An 11,729-nucleotide genomic window follows, 5' to 3' on the forward strand; every position below is an offset into this window, starting at 1 on the left:
GGGGGGATGGTCACGCCGCAATCCCTTCTCCTCCATTCTCCTCTCGGGATCTTGGGCACGCACGCACACGCGCCCGGCGTGAGTTTTAAGCTACCGGGTCCGGGACACGAACCGCGGTCGACTACATGGGAGTCCAGCGACATAGCCATTACGCTAACTGCTGGTTCCCAATACTTGATGTTTTTGAAGAAGAAAAAATATGGACGCAAAAAAGCTTCAAACAAAGAAAGACTTTTTTTTTTTTTCCTGACAAAAAAACAATGTATTGATAAAAAGGTAGTCTACATTTCAGGGAACACGAAAATGTAACAAGTCTTCACATGATAGATTCAGGCAAAACATTTTCATTACAAGACATAAGAAAAAATATTTTGGGACACATAAGCAGAAAAGAGAGTTCTACTACAAAGGAACAAGCTTGTATTAGACGTACCCTGTGCAACTTCAAATGACAGAGTACAATATACCAGCATGTACAGTGTTGTTATGAAAAAAAAAAGTTACCCAAATATGACATGTCTAGCATTTAATGTATGTATGAACACATATATTCTTAGCTGTGCAAAACTGATTAAAAAAGCATATACGCATACTACTTAAATTACTTTTTTTAAAAATTTTGATATTTCTCAAAATAGTTAGAAGGTCCAAACTGCTTTTCTTGTATTCTTTCTTTAATCACAAAACAATACACATATACACACACACACATACACACACACAGATATGTCTATGAAGATAAAATATAAAACTACATGAAATGTACTTATTTCTAAAATAAGCATCTAAAAATGTCAGCATGCTACATGTATATTTACTTTTTAAGAAAGATTTAGTTATTTAATTTTATTTGTTACTATTATTTATCTTTCAATTTGACCAGAGGGAGACAGAGCAAGCAAGAGAGAGAAAGAGAGAAAGCAAGCTACCAGGTCTGGGACTCAAATCGTGGTCAGCCACATGGGAGGCCAGCATCTTCACCATGCCACCTGCCGACTGCTATATTCAGTTTTAAATCAGTATGTATCTTTGATTATATTATGTAAACACAACTACATTTGAAAAGGACATAGGTAGAAATGTCCTAAAATATTAAGAGTATTTATCTGTCTAGGAACAATATAGATAATTTTTAAAAAAGAATTATTTATTCAATTTTATTAATTATTATTATTATTTTAAAATTTGCTATAGGGCGCACACACTACCATAGAGAGAAAGGGAGACAGAAAGTGAGAAAGCAAGCTGCCAGGTCTGGGACCTGAACCATCGTCAGTCATATGGAAGTCCAGCACCTTAACGTTGCCACCTGCTGGTCCCTATAATTTTTTTTTTAACTGTCAGAGGGTGCATGTGCTTTCCAGAGAGACAGAGGGAGAAAGCACCTTTCAAAGGGCATGATCGCACTGCGATCCCGCCTCCTCCCTTTCCTCACCCTCACAATTTGGGGCATGCATCTGCATGTGCCTGGCATGATTTTCAAGCTGCTGGGGCTGAGATGGTTGGCCCTGTGAGATTCTGCTCCCTTAATCTCTAGGTTATGGGTTGGTGCAATTTCTTTTTCTCTTTTCCCTTTTTTTGGAGAGATATCTTAAATATACTTTGATAATTACTTATTATTTTATTGGGTGGTTGGAAAAGTCATGATGCATTTTGAATAGAAAAACAGAAAAATACATCATGACTTTTCAGACAACCCAATATATAATAGGTAACATATATGGGTAAGTAATTAGGGAAATGAACCATCCATGTTCCACTCTATTCCCAAAAGTAGCAGCCTAAGGGTGCCGGACAGTAATGCTGAGCAATTACTAGCAGAGTCCAAGAAGGTGAAAGACAGGGAAGCTCACTCTCTTCTAATTCAGTGAACAGTCCTGAGTTTATCCACAAGACTTCATGGAAGAGGGTCTAGAGAGGGGACGTAGACACACACACACACCCCTCCACACACACATATATACCCTTTGTGTTAAAGTGTCTCTAGAACATAAGCCCTACGAGTACAGGGATTTTTGTTCTGTGACATACAACACACACCTGGACATTTGTATTTTGTTCACTGATGCTGTGCATTTAGAATAGTGCGTGATATTTATGTTAGATATTGAATACATAAACATAATTTATATCAGGTAGTCAGAAGAGTCCTGACATGTTTTCTATGCAAAAATGCATCATGACTTTCCCGATGACCCAACAAATTAATAAAGGGAAAAAAAACTGCAAGAATAGCAGTATTGTATTTCAATTTTTTAGTAGAATGCCTTTTTTTAAAGAGGTTTTTGGGTACACTGGGGAGAGAGAAAGACAAAGTGATAAAGTGAATAGAAAAGTAAGGACCCCCACCCCATGGGGGATGGCCATGCCACAATCCCTTCTCTTCCATTCTCCTCCTGGATCTTGGGTACATACACACATGCTTCCAGTGTGATTTTTCAAGCCACCAGGTCTGGTTCTTGAAAGTGGTCCTTGAACTGTGGTCGACCATGTGGGAATCTAGCAAAGTAACCTCTATGCTATCTGCTGGCCCCTAAATGCTTTTAAAAATGACATTTCACTTGTAAATGAATTTACATTTTGGTATATTAAATTTGTTTTGTAAATCACTACATATAGCATTGGCCTCTCGGGGGAATCCATTTGAGTGCAAATTAATATATTTATGGATAAAAATGGATGTCACCTGCTATCAAATACATTTTTTAAAAAATTTGCCAGAGGGCCCATGTGTCCACCGGAGAGAGAGGGGGAATGTGAGAAAGCACCCTCCTCCCCTTATGAGGTTTGGTCACACTGCAATCTCTTGCCCTCCATCTTTCCCTCCTTTGGGGATTTCAGGCCCACACACACATGTGACATCTTTTAAGCAACTACAACTGGAACTTGAACCACATGGTTGGCCACGTGGAATCTACCCACCTTAACCACCATATCATACACTGGCCCCGAATAAGATATTTAGAGCAAAAAAAGAAAAAAGCGTAGGGATATAGGTTACTCAAGTCTGTCAGAGTGGTAGTTGGGTAGTTTTCCTTAAAAATAAATGAATTTTTACTGGACCAGCAGTTAGCGTAATGGCTATGTCACGGGGCTCCCATGTAGCCGACCGCAGTTCGAGTCCTGGACCCGGTGGCTTAAACTCACGCCAGGTGTGTGTGTACGTGCCCAAGATCCTGAGAGGAGAATGGAGGAGAAAGGATTGCGGTGTGGCCATCCCCCCGGGAGGGGAGTTCTTGCTTTCTATTGCTCTGTCTCTCTCTGTCTGTCTGGCAAGCGCACGCACCCTATAGCAAAAACCTCTCCAAAAAAAAAAAAAAAAGAATTTTTCATGTTAGTATGTAACTTTATTTATGAAATTTTACTTTATTTTATGTTATGTTTTTAATACAAGGGCGAGATGTGGCACAGCAGGAAAACACGATGTTCCAAGAGGCAGTCCCACAAGGGCTAGCTCCTGGTTCAAGCCCAGGCACCTCTAAGAGTGCACAAGATATGTGTGTGCCCAAACTCCAGGACTGGCCGAAGCTGGGCATGGAACATGTGTCAGGACCCTGCTGGGAGTGTGTCCTCCTTACTCTTATTCATGGAATAAATAAAAACCATAAAAGAAGATAAAGTAACATTTCTATGAAACACGCATCTAATATCCATAAAACCCTGGCGATGACTCAGTCAGACTTCTTTTTTTGTCTATTAGTTCACGTTTTGTTTTGCTATGCTCATGTTGCCTAGTTGGATTTTCTGTTCCTTAGATTGCCTGGTCCAAAAGTCCTCCAATAACTAGGAACTTAAACCTAAACAGTTCTTCAGCCCAGGTGAATAACCAAATCCCGATGGTACTAAAAAATAAGGTACAATGGATTCTTACAATCTCGATTTCCAAAAGCCCTGTGATTGGATGCTGTTTAACCCTTGAGGATACTGTACAACATGCTCACGTGCCTAAAAAAGTTCTCTGCCATGTGGCAGGAAGAGATGGAAAAGGTCCTTATTAGTTAAACTTTCACTTGGGCTTTGTTTACAAGAATCCCAGTTTATAAAAAGCATATTCTCTCATGTCCAAGGCTTTGGGCCCATTTTGGGATCCAGCCACATGGCACAGAACTTGAGGAGACAAAAGGATGAGCAGCCTCAAGTGATATGAAAAAGAAAACATCTGAGATACAAAACTTGTATGTGCATGTTAACATGCCCCGATTGGATCAGAATAAAATGTCATTTTTAAGAACCATCCTTTTAAAGTGCACTTAGGGTTCAGCCTCAGTGGTGCAGGCAGTAAAATCTGCAATGCTGGAAGCCACAAGGCCAAGCCCAGGTTAGGATGAGCAGGCCTGAAACATCCTAGGTGCTCTTACCCAAGATACCGACTAGCTGGGGGACTGCCGGAAAGAGATTGCAGCACGATGAGACACTGCTCAAGATTCCTCTCTCCCGTGACCAGCAGATGGCATAATGGTTATGCCCCTGGATTCCTATGGAGTTGATCATAGTTTAAGTCCCAGACCCAGCAGCTTAAACCTCATGCCTGGCACATAGGCATCCATGCCCAAAATCCAGAGAGGAGAATGGAGGGGAAGGGATTGTAGTGTGGCCAACCTCCCCGGGGGTATTTATCACTTTCTGTCTCTCTCTGTCTCTCCAGTGAGTGCTCATGCCCTATAGCAAAAAAAAAAAATAAGAAAAAAAAAATAAAGATTTCTCTCTCTCCCTCTCTCTTTCTCTCATGTGCTCTCTCTTATAAAAGAAACATTACTTTAAAAAAAAAAGTTAAGTCCATTAGTATTTCAGATTGGAAATTTTATTTTGATAGGTTTTAAAGTTTTATGTTAGAAAATAATAACTTATAAAAGCTTGAATGATAGCACAGTTTTATTGGCAAAAGACAGCAGATTTTAAAAAAAAAGAAATACTTGGCTACACGATTTATACTAAACTTTACGTTGTAAATTTCACTTTCAGGGAAAAATCGAGATGCAGTTATAATCATTAATCATTTTGAGAAGCAAACATTGTGGACTATTTAATAAAAAGTTGTAAATTTCTTATTTCAGCTTTCAGGTATGTATCTTAAACCTCATTAAAAGTAATTCACTTCTTCCATTGACTTTGCCCTGCCAATACTTCCGTCCTTGACTTGTACAATGAAAACATGACAAGCCAGGAAAAGATGTTGACAGTCCCTGTGCCTTTGCTAGAAGGAGTGTGACTGGGGGTGGCATTTGGGATAGAAGAGGAGCAACTGCTATTAATAACAAGAGAATTTGCCTTTGTTACTGTCATTTCAATTGTTTAGATGAAGGCTTACTCCATCTGGTTCAACAGGAAAACTAGAAAAGTATAAGAATACATACTGGTAGAAGGAAACAGTGACAATAAGAAAAGGACTAAGATAAATATTTCTTTGCTTGTCCCTTCATTGATACTGGACATTCTTAAATGACAGTGACTGACTGGGGGCAACTGTGTAATTGAACACTTCTACGGGACAGTCACGCTATAATCTCTTCTCCATTTCTCCCTCCTTCAGGATTTTATGCAGTCATACATACATGCCCCCAAGTGTTTTTCAAGCCACCTGGCCTGGGACTTGAACCACATGGTCAGCTATGTGGGATCTAGCCTCCTTCACCTCCAAGCCACAAGTCAGTCCATAGAATTTTACTTGTTTTTGAAAGGTTTTTGCTTTTGGATGCATGTGCTCCAAAAGACAGAGAGACAGAAAGTGAAAAATCGCCTCCCCCCCCCAGCGGGAATGGCCATGCCACAATCCCATCTCCTCCATTCTCCTCTCAGGATCTTGGGCATGCACACACACATGCCCGGTGTGAGTTTTAAGCTCCTGGGTCTAGGAATTGAACTGCGGTTGACTACGTGGGAGTCCAGTGATATAACCATTATGCCATCTGCTGATCCTGAGCCCATCAGATTTTAAATTTAAATCATTGAATATTATTACACATATAACTAGTTAAGCTATTAAGGAAACAACAGCAACAACAATGTCCATGGATTATGGTTGTTGACTCAGAGTGGTGATGGGTACGTGGGAATTCCTCATGTTATTCTATGAGTGTCTATATTAAATTTTTTTAAAAATGTTGTTAAGAGCCAGCAGATGGTGGTGATTAAGGTGCCAGACTCCTGTATGGTCAATTGTAGTTCGTGTCCCAGATGTGGAGGCCTGCTTTCTGACTTTCTGACTTTCTCTCTTTCTCTCTCTCCTCTGTCTCTGGTGAGCACACATCCCCTATATCAAATTAAATAATAATAATAAATAAAATGAAATAAACGATTATTTATAAAATGTTGTGAAATACTCTATAGGAAAGTTACGTGATTGTCCCAGAATACATAACAGAACAATTAAATATAAACTGAAGGGGTTGGTGATGCTTAAGGAAAGCTTGCTGTGAAATTCGTAAACACCTATGCCGGGTTTTAGGAGGAGAAATTCTCTTGGCCAAAGGAACAGCTTTATCATAGGACTGAGATTACATATTGAAGGATACTGAGGAAACCAGAAAGGCCAAAGCTCCACCAGCAGATGAAATAAAAGATTATTTATAAAATGTTGTGAAATACTCTATAGGAAAGTTACGTGATTGTCCCAGAATACATAACAGAACAATTAAATATAAACTGAAGGGGTTGGTGATGCTTAAGGAAAGCTTGCTGTGAAATTCGTAAACACCTATGCCGGGTTTTAGGAGGAGAAATTCTCTTGGCCAAAGGAACAGCTTTATCATAGGACTGAGATTACATATTGAAGGATACTGAGGAAACCAGAAAGGCCAAAGCTCCACCAGCAGATTTTATTGTCAAGTCCCAAGTGCAATTGATTTTCTCATTGAAAGAGTAAGGCATACATTTCAGTGTACACTCATGATGCCAAAAATGGACGTAAAGCCAGTCTCCCAGTCTGAAGAGAACATCAAATCAATGTCTTCAGTCTTTTCTATTTCAAATGGGCTAAAATAAAATTAAAATTTTTAAATAAAATAGGAGATGAAGTAAAAGGCAATCAAAAGATCGTTCAAGAACTGATAAAATTCTGGATCTAAATTACAAATGGTTTAAAGCATGTATGAATTGATGCATTTAGCTTGTACCTAGATACTATATTAAAATAAAGTTAATTTTTAAGAAAGATGATAGAAGTCAAATTCTTCAAAGAGAACTTCATTGAAGAGAGTGAACAGAATTTTCTGACTTCCTCACATTAGATTTTTTTTTTCTCCTTTTTTTGCTAGAGGAGCAAAGTGAGAAATCACCCCCCAGGTGGACAACCAAACTATCTTCAGTAACAACTGTTTATGTTTTTTTTTTTTAATATTTTCTGAAAAGATATTTATTGCTGTAGGGCAAGTTTGTCTGCTGGAAAAAGACAAAGAGAGAGAAAAAGTGGGAAATCATCCCTAAGGGGGTTGGGGGTTGGCCATGCCACAATCCCTTCTCCTGCATTCTCCTCTGAGGATTTTGGGTACACACGTCCATGTGCTTGGCATGGCTTTCAAGCTGCTGGGTATAGAACTATATAACCATGCAGTCGGCCATATGGGATCCAGTGCCTTAACCACCATGACACACGCTAGCCCGCATTTCGTCTTAATTCGAACCACTATGACTATGAATCTACTTAACTAAGTTCCATCTGATTCATTGTGCACATTCTTGAAGGAAAGAGGTTCAAAGGTCAGCTTCCCATGCACTTCAATAGTGAGCTCAGTGCATGTTTCCACAATAATATTACATTCTGGCTTTTAATTTGAAAAAGTTCATGTATTTTTCAACTATAATATTTCTATCCAATACATAACACTATTATCAGTTCTAGAATCATTTGTATTATTTAGTGATTGAATACCAGAAGAGGGTAATATTTTACTTTATTTTGAACATTTTCATATGTTTTTTGAAGGGTTTTAGATGCCAGGACTGACAAAAGAAAAGGCTGGAGAACAGTTGATCTTTAAGCGTGTATAAAAATATCAGACTGGGAGGAAAATATTATATGATAGACCCTTTCCAAACGAAAATGGATTGAGATTTAGGGAAATAGCTGGTTTTATTACTTTTTGGCATCAGGGGCTAATGTAATAACTGTTATGGACTGTAGCGAGCCGAGACCACTGGCTTGGCGCCGGAGCCAGGAGCCATTATTCTGCATCATGTCGTCTCAATCTTTGGACTATGGAATCCAGAGGCGTTTTTCCTATTGTCAAAGGAAGTCTGTGTGGGGTCTGGAAATGGCCCACTTTGCTCTAAGCCTTACTCCTCCTCCGTTTTTCTCCTCTCCAGACAACCTTCGTGCTATTTTTTTTCCTTCACTTTATGTGTTCCTGTTTTTAGTCTCACTCTCCACACCCCCGTTTTTTTCTCTCGTCACAGGGTATGATGCAGAACGCTCACACACGGACTGTTATTTTCCATGAAAGATAACACACAAAGGTCTGGCTAGTAAACAAAGTCGCTTCTGAGTGGTCTTTCAGTGCACCAATGCTCATTTCACTTGATAAAAGCAACTCCCATCCTTTGCTTCTGCAACCCGTCTTTCATCCTTTATCTCCAAATTCTCTGAGGCTAGATAAACCATCCACACTGTGGCAGTACTTTCCATTTCCTCCCTTTAATTTCCTCAGCACCACTTTCTTTAAAACTTTGACACTGGTCAGTACTCTAAGAAAATAAAACATTACAACTGGGTAGGAACCGCAGCACGTCTGACACAGCCTGGTTTCTTGCGACTATTTTCTAGGAAAGGGCTAATATAAACCCTACCCTCTGGGTCACCGGTCTGCACTGGGAGAGAGGGGGCTGCTTCTGGGGCTGCTGCTGTGTCCCCCTACTAACTTTGTGTGTCTAATATGTGCGAGATGCTGGGTGGCCCTATTAGTAGGGAAGCCAGCAATGGGGTCCTGGCCTTATAGAAGCAGTTAGATACATCCAACAATTCCCGGGTGTTTGCTTTGTTGCTGTTTTTAATTGCCAGAGAGTATGTGCACTCACCAGAGAGACAGAGAGGGAGCAGGAGAAAGCACCCCTCAGTGGGGCTCTGTCATGCCGTAATCTCTCCTCTTCCATTTCTCCATCCTAGCAGGGTTGGAGACTGGGACACCTGCCTAGTGTGTTTTTCAAGCCGGGAGGGCCAGGATTCTCATTAACCTAAGCCAGGTGGGATCCAGCTCATTTACCCACTAGGCTACAGGGCTGGCCTCAATAATTTTATGTTGTAAGGGGCCAGTAGGTGGAGTGGTGGTTTGGGTCCTGGACTCTCACATGGCTGACCACTGTTGAAGTCCTGGACCTGGCAGCTTGCTTTCTCACTTCCATCTCTCTCTCTCTCTCTCTCTCTCTCTGTCTCTTTCTGTATCTCTCTGGTCAAATGGTCAAATTAAAATAAATAAATTAATTTAATTAAATAAATAATTCTTAAAAAAAAAAAGAATCCAATCTATGACAACCTTTGAAAACATTAAAGTTTTGAAAAGAAGTTCATTTTATTCACGGTAGAAGGAGCTTGCTCTTGCGAGAGAGAAAGAGAGAGCACCCTCAACAGGGTCTCGTCATGCGTTATCCCCTGTCCTCAGTCCTCCAGCGTGTCTGGATCCTGGGCACACACGCACATGCCTGGTGTTTCAGGCCACACCGGCAATCTAAACACATAGACTCATGTGGGTTCTGGCCTGGCAGTTCTTTTGTTCAGTTTGCTAGCCACAGCGCCACTAGGCTGGACCAAGTTTTTAGAACATAGAACACAACTTTTACCTAATTAGAAACCAGGAAAGCCTAGGGTTTGTAAAGAATGCCTCGTGTGACTGGGTCTCCAAGCTCAAGACACAGCGTCGGTGGTATGCCGAGAAATGGTTAACGGGCCCTTCGTGGAGGGGGAGCCCTGATGTTTGTTATTGGCTGGTTTCATGGCCATTTTTGAGCTAGCTGAAAGCCCTCAGTAAATGGGCTGGGAATTAATGTGTACAGCTGCTTCTTGGGAGCTGGTCTGAGCAGTATCTAACATCCCCCTGTGAGATCAACAAAAGACTGGATTTGAATCTGGTCCTAGATCTTTAGTTTGAAAGTAGAGCTTTAGAAAATATACCTATCAGGGCCGGCAGGTGGTGTGGTGATTAAGGGCACTGGACTTCCACATGGCTGATCATAGTTTGAGTCCTGGAACGGGCAGCTTGCTTTCTCGACTTCTCTCTCTCTCTCTCACTCTCTCTCATTCTTTCCCTCTCTGGTCAAATTTACATAAATAAATAAAGCTAAATAAAATAATTATTAAAAAAAGAAAACATACATATCAAGCATTACATGCCTTTGCTACTAAAACAAAAAACATTAAGTGTTTCAGGGTGAAAAGTTTCAAACGAATAAATAAACTAGAAAGGGAAGTCTAGGTTGAGAAAAGTACCAATTTTTGATGCAGGTTTAAACTCAGCTCTTATAAACAACATAACCTGTTTCTAGTTCTTTAATTATTTGTATTTTTGAAAATTTTGCCATAGGGAACATGCACTTGCTGGAGAAAGACAGAGTGACACAGAGAGAGAGCGAAGGAAAGTGGCAAATCACCCCACCAGGAGAGATGGCCACACCACAATCCTTTCTCCTCCATTATTCTCTTGCGATTTGGGGCACACACACACACACACACACACACACACACACACGGCATGATTTTCAAGCCACCAGGTCCCGCACTTAAACCACAGATTTGGCCATGTGGGATCCAGTGCCTTAACCACCATGCCACCTGCTGTCCCTGTTTGTAGCTTTTATAACTCAGCTTAATTTTCTTTCCCACCCTCCATTCTTTTCTGGGGCTGGAAACTAAGATCAATCACTGTAGAGGACCTCTTTGTCTTAAGTGGTACGTAATATTAGGAAGCCTACGCAATAGGTATTTTGGGGAAGACAGCACTGCCACTGCTATTTGTCCTCTTTGTCATCTGTCGAATAGTTACAGAACATTCTGGATCTCAGTCACTAATCTACATAGCAGAAATGTCCCCATTCCCTGCTCTATGGCTTCTAGGCATACCCAATTCTAACCCACCATTTTTGTCATTGTGTGGGGACACCGGTGGGAGTCTATTCCTTCCACATCTTCCTGTTGTAATGGTAACTGATAACTGAGTCTGTCTAGATGCAGCATTTACACACTTTTATCTGAGAATGATGATCCCTCTGCAGTATCCCACAAAATGATCCCCATGTTTAGTTTTAGTTCTTTCCGAAGGTCTTCCTCCAAGCACCCAAAAGCTCTCTTTGAGAGCTCCCTTAATGCACATAAGTAAAATTCTTTTTCCAATTCTCTGCCACTTCCAGCTTGGAGTACTTGGCCTGTCCCAGTGTGAGTGGTGCATAAGGAAGCCTCAGCTTAACTCACGATGCTTTCTTCCACATCTTTTAACAGATCAGGAGCACTTTGTTTTCTCATAAGGGCTTAAACTTCTAAAACTCTAGAGTCGGGGAGCAACTCTTCCACTTCTCCTCTTTTAGGGGGGCATTAAATGACCTAGCATTTATATGGGGGAAGGGAAGAACAGAGAAAGAACATATCATTGGGGAAATACTTTCTTATTATCACAGAGTTATCAAGCTAGCAGGTGGTGTAGTGCTTAAGGCACTGGACTCCCACATGGCTGACTACAGTTCAAGTCCTGGACCTGATGGCTTGAAAATCCCACTGGGCGTGTGTGTGTGTGTGTGTGTGTGTGTGTGTG

This window comes from Tupaia chinensis, unplaced genomic scaffold, assembly GCF_000334495.1.
Source record: "Tupaia chinensis unplaced genomic scaffold, TupChi_1.0 Scaffold000362_1, whole genome shotgun sequence".
NCBI classification, from domain to species: domain Eukaryota; kingdom Metazoa; phylum Chordata; class Mammalia; order Scandentia; family Tupaiidae; genus Tupaia; species Tupaia belangeri.